This window comes from Schistocerca serialis, chromosome 1 (assembly GCF_023864345.2).
Source record: "Schistocerca serialis cubense isolate TAMUIC-IGC-003099 chromosome 1, iqSchSeri2.2, whole genome shotgun sequence".
In the NCBI taxonomy this organism is placed as follows: Eukaryota; Metazoa; Arthropoda; class Insecta; order Orthoptera; family Acrididae; genus Schistocerca; species Schistocerca serialis.
Genome location: NC_064638.1, coordinates 513237084 through 513244861, shown reverse-complemented (window position 1 = coordinate 513244861; position 7778 = coordinate 513237084). Strand labels below are relative to the sequence as shown.

At 45.4% G+C, this 7778-nt stretch overlaps 3 non-coding genes across 3 annotated transcripts; 2 read left to right on the top strand and 1 right to left on the bottom strand.

The window, feature by feature from the left end:
* Window positions 1-5957: 5957 nt before the first annotated feature.
* Trnas-cga (transfer RNA serine (anticodon CGA)) lies at window positions 5958-6034 on the bottom strand. The gene has a single exon. It is a non-coding gene; the product is annotated as a tRNA-Ser (tRNA).
* A 306-nt stretch (window positions 6035-6340) lies between these two features.
* Window positions 6341-6417, top strand: Trnas-cga (transfer RNA serine (anticodon CGA)). Its single transcript has one exon. It is a non-coding gene; the product is annotated as a tRNA-Ser (tRNA).
* Window positions 6418-6641: 224 nt separating this feature from the next.
* Window positions 6642-6718, top strand: Trnas-cga (transfer RNA serine (anticodon CGA)). The gene has a single exon. It is a non-coding gene; the product is annotated as a tRNA-Ser (tRNA).
* The last annotated feature ends 1060 nt before the right edge of the window (window positions 6719-7778 follow it).

Here is a 7778-nt window from a genome sequence, read left to right as displayed (position 1 = left end):
GATCACGGGGTCCCGGGTTCGATTGCCGGCCGGGTTTGGGTTTTCTCTGCGCGGGGCTGGGTGTTTGTGTTGTCCTCATCATTCCATCATCATCATCATCATCATTCGTGGCAGTGGCTAGATTGGACTGAGTAAAAAATTGGACTGTATAAAAATTGGAACTTCGTACGGGCGCTGATTACCGCGCAGTTGGGCGCCCTGCAAACCAAACATCATCATCACATACTAGTAACACAAAAATGACCCCTACAAAATTAAGGATTGTGCATATCTCCGGCAGTAAATGGACGTTAAAGACTGGAAATCTGGCAACATTGTAATTAAATGTAATACAACTACCTCAGTCAAATAAAACGAGCAGTGCTGTGCACTTGGTGTTCCGCATTGCGCTTTGTGTTAGCATACAAGGGTCGAAGGTTAGATTGTGGGTCGAGGCGTCTCTGTTTTAATTTGGCAGTTTCATTATGCCATATAATAGTGCAGTGTACACAATTTCTTAAGCTACACGTATCGGACATTAACATGGTACAGTGTCTTTTGTCGGTGAACATAACGAAAACATGGCCAGACAATTTAAAAATAGACAGTCGCAACAAATGACATTTTCATAGGACAGAATAAGTACAAAAATAATATCGATTTCGAGGTGCTAAAAATGACTGCACAGTTAAATAACTCAACATCTACTAGTCGTTTTTACTACATGCAGTAAGTCCGCTCAGATGTAACAAAATTTGTAAATTTGTGGTAAGGTCTTATGGGACCAAACTGCTGAGGTCATCGGTACCTAAGCTTACGCACTACCTAATCTAACTGACTAACTGAAACTAAATTACGCTAAAGACAACACACACACCCATGCGCTAGGGAGGACTCGAATCCCCGGGGGGGGGGGGGGGGGGCGAGGGGGAGCCGCCCGGACCGTGACAAGCCGCCTCAGACGTAACACATTATCAATCAGTGAAAATAATAATTTCCATGTTAATGGCTCACGACGTTTACAAAAGAATATGTTGTCCTTAGAGCAGACGCACAAAGCGATCCCCCTGTACGTCCAAACATTGCGCGACCCGCCGGATCATACAGCTCTGGACTCTTCTCACGTGTTATGGTGGAGTAGGATACACGTGCTCTTTGAAGTATCTCCACAGATAGAAATCCAGAGGATTTAGGTTAGACGAAAGCCATGCAAATGGACCTCCCAGTCGGAGCCACTTCCCTGGAAATGTTCTGTCTAAAGGCCCTCCCGCTCATTAATTCCAAAGTGTGGAGGTGCACCATCATATTGGAACCATAAGCTCTGCAGAACGTGAAGTGGAGCATCTTTCAGTTCATTAGCCAAATGGTTTCAGAAGAATGCATATAACTCCGTGCAGTGAACCGGTCAGGCAACTAGTATCGGATCACCTATCTCCCGATATTCCGGCCCAGACGTTGATGCCAAAGCGAACTTGATATCCATAGTCGCGGGTGACGTGTGGGTTAACGTCACACCAGTCTTGGGCATTATGCATACTAAAGCAACCTTCACGAGTAAACGCTGCTTCATTCGACTGTATTACAGTATTTGTGAAGTCGTCGTTGGCTTCATGTTGTTGCTGGAACCATTCACAGAAATGCACCTGGAGACGGCGATCTGCAGGACACAGGTGTTGCGTTAAAGAATAATGATAGGGGTACAGCCCACGCTAATGCAGCAAGTCAACGAACATGCGTTGCGAGACACGCAGCTTCCTTCCTAAGCTACGCATACTTTGCTGGGATCCTTGGTGTATGACCTACAGAATAGCTTCCTCAGCAGCTGGAGTACGGTGAGTCCGTTGACGACCTCCGTTACGCGTTGGTGGAAGGAGAGAGCCTGGCGAAGCTCCAGACGGTGAAACACATTTCTCGCTGTATGACGTCGCCCAGGATATCTTGTAGCATATTCACCAGCGGCAACACCAGCCTGGTTGCCAGATGCGTCAAGGACCACAAGCATATCCACACATTCATCGTCTGTGTATGCCATACTGTTTTAGAATGACACAAGGAGAGAATATGAAGTGTGTAGGAATGTACATGGAGTCTGTCACGGCCGCTTTACTCCCCTATCAACTAGTCCCCGTCTGGCGAAGAGCGCATAGAACCATAGAGTGTAAACACGTCATTAGTCTCAGAGGGTTATGCCACGTAACGGACATCACTTCTCGTACAGCTTTTGCTTTGCATCATTCATCCCAACACAGTTAACTGTGAAATGTTCGTTTTTGAATTGTACTGTTTCACAAACGGTAATGGACGTGATGTTTCCACATTTCCATCGATTATATTAGAATAATAATAATAATACTAACGCATGAAAATGCTTACTAAACAGCATGTCTTATCAGACTCAGTGTTGAAGGGGATAATTAGTGGTTCCATGGTGATAATAAATACAAATGGTAACCAAGTTTGGAAATTAGGAGTTTTTGCAAAGCACCTTGCTAGTCCTATTGGTCACGTAAAGCCCTAACGAAATAAAATGGACCTGGAAGTGGTAAGAATAATAGTTTGTACTAATGGATGGGACTATTGTGAGTGGGGGGGGGGGGGGGGGGGGGGAGGGAAGGCTTAACAGGAAACGGGCTTGTAACCTAGTAGATGAAGTGGCTTCTTTAAAGGCTGACCAATGAAAACGATTGTACGTCTACTTCTGTGTTCGTAATACGTAAGTGCAAACGTTTTCTATAAGACTCATTGTAATCGCAGTATGACGATTAAGAGGCCATATTCGTACCACGCAGACGATATTTAGCAAATAAAAACAAATACGCCTCAAGGTAGAGTCGAATCCTCGGCCTCCTCCATGTGAACCCAAAATGCTATCCACTGCACCAACGGCACAGCAGTACTCATATCTGCTGACAGAGGTAGTTCTAGTACATATGGTTACAGTGTTGCCAGGCTGCCAATCTTTAACCTTCATTTACCGCCGATAATATGCACAGGAAGAATTGTGAGTGACATTTCTGTATTGCTGGTATATGAGGAATCACGCTGCGAAGTCCGATTGCGCGAAGTTTTCTTCAGCCTGTGTATCATATTTATAGGCTGAATGTCCCCATGTCCCCCCCCCCCCCCCCCCATGAACAATGGACCTTGCCGTTAGTGGGGAGACTTGCGTGCCTCAGCGATGCAGATAGCCGTACCGTAGGTGCAACCATAACGGAGGGGTATCTACTGACAGGCCAGACGAAGGTGTGCTTCCTGAAGAGGGACACCAGCCTTTTCAGTAGTTATAGGAGCAACAGTCTAGATGATTGACTGAATTAGTCGTGTAACATTAACCAAAACGGCCTTGCTGTGCTGGTACTGCAAACGGCTGAAAGCAAGGGGAAATTACAATTGTAACATTCCCTGAGGGCATCCAGCTTTACTGTACGGTTAAACGATGATGGCGTCCTCATGGGTAAAATACTCTGGAGGTAAAATAGTCCCCCATTCGGATCTCCGGGCGGGAACTACTCAGAAGGACATCGTTATCAGGAGAATGATAACTAGTGTTCTACGGATCGGAGCGTGGAATGTCAGGTCCCTTAATCGGGCAGGTAGGTTAGAAAATTTAAAAAGGGAAATGGATAGGTTAGAGTTAGAGATAGTGGAAATTAGTGAAGTTCGGCGGCAAGAGGAACAAGATTTCTAATCAGGTGAATACTAAGTTATAAACACAAAATCAAATAGGGCTAATGCAGAAATAGGTTTAATAATGAATAAAAAATAGGAGCATGAGTAAGCTACTATGAACAGTATAGTGAACGCATTATTGTAGCCAAGATAGACACGAAGTCCACGCCTACCACAGTAGTACAAATTTATATGCCTACTAGCTCCGCAGATGATGAAGAGATTGAAGAAATGTATGATGCGATAAAACAATTTATTCAGGTAGTGAGGGGAGACGCAAATTTAATAGTCGTGGTCGACAGGAATTCAATAGTAGAAAAAGGGAGAGAAGGAAAAGTAGTAGGTGAATATGGACTGGGGATAAAGAATGAAAGAGGAAGCCTTCTGGTAGAATTTTGCACGGAGCATAACTTAATCATAGCTAACACTTGGTTTAACAATTATGAATGACTGTTGTATATGTGGAAGAGGCTTGGTGACACTGGAAGGTTGCAGATAGATTATTAATGCTAAGACAGAGCTTTAGGAAACCAGTTTTGAATTTTTTTTTACTTTGTGATAAGACCTTATGGGAGCAAACTACTGAGGTCATCGGTCCCTAAGCTTATACACTACTTAATCTAACTTAAATTAACTTTCGCTAAGGACAACACAAACATCCATGCCCGAGGGAGGACTCGAACCTCGGACCGAGGGAGCTGCGCGAACCGACACAAGGCGCCCTAGACCGCACGGCTACCCAGCGCGGTCAAGTTTTGAATCGTAAGACATTTCCAGAGGCAGAACTGGATTCTGACCACAATTTATTGTCCGGTCCCGGTAGCTGAGTGGTCAGCGTGACGGAATGTCAATCCTAAGGTCCCGGGTTCGATTCCCGGCTGGGTCAGAGATTTTCTCCGCTCAGGGACTGGGTGTTGTGTTGTCCTAATCATCATCATTTCATCCCCCTCGACGCGCAGGTCACCGAAATGGCGTCAAATCGAAAGACCTGCATCAGGGGAACGGTCTACCCGACGGGAGGCCTTAGCCAGACGACATTTCATTTCATTTACCACAATTTATTGGATATGAACTGTAATTAAATCGAAGAAACTGCTAAAAGGTGGTAATTTAAGTGGGTGGGTCTTGGACAAACTGTAAGATCCAGAGGTTGTAGAGAGTTTCAGAGACAGCAGAAAGGAACCATTGAGAAGAATGGGAGAAAGAACTACAGTAGAAGAAGAATGGGTAGCTCTGAGAGATGAAATAGTGAAGGCAGCAGAGGATCAAGTAGATAAAAAGACGAGGGTGAGTAGAAATCCTTGATGAACACAAGAGTTATTGAATTTAATTGATGAAAAGAGAGAGTAAGAAAGTGCAGTAAATGAGGAGGGCGAAAAGGAATACAAACGTCTCAAAAATGAGGAAGTGGAAAATGGCTAAGCAGGGATGGCTAGAGGACAAATGTAAGGATGTAAAGGCATATATTACTGGGGGTAAGCTAGATACTGCCTACAGGAAAATTAAAGAGACCTTTGGAGAAAAGAGAAACACCTGTATGAGTATCAAGAGTTCAGATGGGAAACCAATTCCAAGCAAAGAAAGGAAATCAGAAAGATGAAAGGAATATATAGAGGATCTATGCAAGAGCGATGTACTTGGGGGCAGGATTATGGAAATGGAAGAGGACGTAGATGAAGATGAAATGGAAGATATGATACTCTGTGAACAATTTGACAAAGCACTGAAGATGGAAGTAGAAACAAGGCCCCGGGAGTGGGCAACATTCCATTAGAACTACTGATAGCCTTGGGAGAGCCAGCCATGACAAAGTTCTACCATCTGGTGAGCAAGATGTATGTGACAGGCGAAATACCCTCAGACTTTAATAAGAATGTAATAATTCCAATCCCCAAGAAAGCAATTAGCAAACTATCAGTTTAAACAGTCACGGCTGCAAAATACTAACACGAATTCTTTTCAGACGAATGGAAATATTGTTAGAAGCCGAGCTCGGGGAAGATCAGTTTGGGAATCCGTAGAAATGTAAGAACACGCCAGGCATTACTGACACTAAGACTGACAGTGCGAAAATGTAGTAGATCTGTAAAGTAAATTGGATATAAGACACTAGTGCACCAAGCTCTAGAGTGCTATTCCAGCGTTTGAAGCCCTTACCAAGTATAAATGACAACCGATATGGAAGGACACACAGATAACAGCCACAACTGGCAGGTACCGCCGATACGAAAGTGTAACACTGATGCTCCAGAACTTAAATGGGAATCCCTGGAACAAAGAAGATGTTAAACTTCCTGGCAGATTAAAACTGCGTGCCCGACCGAGACTCGAACTCGGGACCTTTGCCTTTCGCGGGCAAGTGCTCTACCAACTGAGCTACCGAAGCACGACTCACGCCCGGCACTCACAGCTTTACTTCTGCCCGCGAAAGGCAAAGGTCCCGAGTTCGAGTCTCGGTCGGGCACGCAGTTTTAATCTGCCAGGAAGTTTCATATCAGCGCACACTCCGCTGCAGAGTGAAAATGTCATTCTGGAAACATCCCCCAGGCTGTGGCTAAGCCATGTCTCCGCAATATCCTTTCTTTCAGGAGTGCTAGTTCTGCAAGGTTCGCAGGAGAGCTTCTGTAAAGTTTGGAAGGTAGGAGACGAGGTACTGGCAGAAGTAAAGCTGTGAGTACCGGGCGTGAGTCGTGCTTCGGTAGCTCAGTTGGTAGAGCACTTGCCCGCGAAAGGCAAAGGTCCCGAGTTCGAGTCTCGGTCGGGCACGCAGTTTTAATCTGCCAGGAAGTTTCATATCAGCGCACACTCCGCTGCAGAGTGAAAATGTCATTCTGGAAACATCCCCCAGGCTGTGGCTAAGCCATGTCTCCGCAATATCCTTTCTTTCAGGAGTGCTAGTTCTGCAAGGTTCGCAGGAGAGCTTCTGTAAAGTTTGGAAGGTAGGAGACGAGGTACTGGCAGAAGAAAAGCTGTGAGTACCGGGCGTGAGTCGTGCTTCGGTAGCTCAGTTGGTAGAGCACTTGCCCGCGAAAGGCAAAGGTCCCGAGTTCGAGTCTCGGTCGGGCACGCAGTTTTAATCTGCCAGGAAGTTTCATATCAGCGCACACTCCGCTGCAGAGTGAAAATGTCATTCTGGAAAGAAGATGTTATTCTCGCATAAAGCTTTTGATTCAGTTTGAAGAACCCGTATACGAAGAGTCGACTCTACTGCTACTATTGTTCTGGTGCTGCACTAAAACATGGAAACATTGTGAGAAATGCATGCTTGAACGTAAATGCACATTCTAACGAAGCGTACGGGTTTCGCTGTTGTTTTTGCTCATGAACAGTACCCGTGCAGTGTCCTAAGTTCGTTGCAAGTGTCAATCATGGTCAGAACAGTGTTCTGCGTAATTAGTGCTTTATGTCGAACCTAAGTGCATTCAAACGTGCGCATATTGTCGGTGCTCGTGTGGTGCGTGCTTCCGTGGCCAAGGTAGCCGAAGTATTTCGCGTTTCAAGAGGCACCGTGCCGATTATTTACAGCACATACATGGAAAGCGGAAAAGCATCGTCTGCTAAGTCACAAAGCGGACGAAAATGTATGTTGAGTGATCGTGTCGGACTGTCATTGAAGGGGACTGCCATGAAAAATAAGAAGACGACAGCTGCTGAACTGCCAGCGATAGAGCAACTCGAAAGAAGCTCTATAAGCAGATAATAGCAGGGCGAGCTGGAACTGCAAAACCATACATCAGTGATGCAAATTCCTTTATCAGGAAACGTGCTGCCCAAGCCATAAAACCTGGTCTTCGGGGTGATGGAAGACTTTCATTTGGTCAGATGAGTCTTGTTTCACACTGTTTACAACATCTGGCCGAGTTTAGGTCCCAACAGTGGAACATAGCGGCGCTCTGAAGTTGATTTGGGCAGTCATAAACTAGTATTCCGTAGTTACTCTGCAAGGTCACATTACTGTCAAGATTACGTGACAGTTTTGGCTGATCAGATCCTTCCAGTGGTACCATGTATGTTTCCCGACGTTCTGTTCAAAGACGACAGGTGCCCTCTTCATACGGCTCGTATCGTCCAGGGCCGGTCTTGTGTACTTGTCGCATCTTCCCTGGCCACCAAACTCATAAGATGTCTAT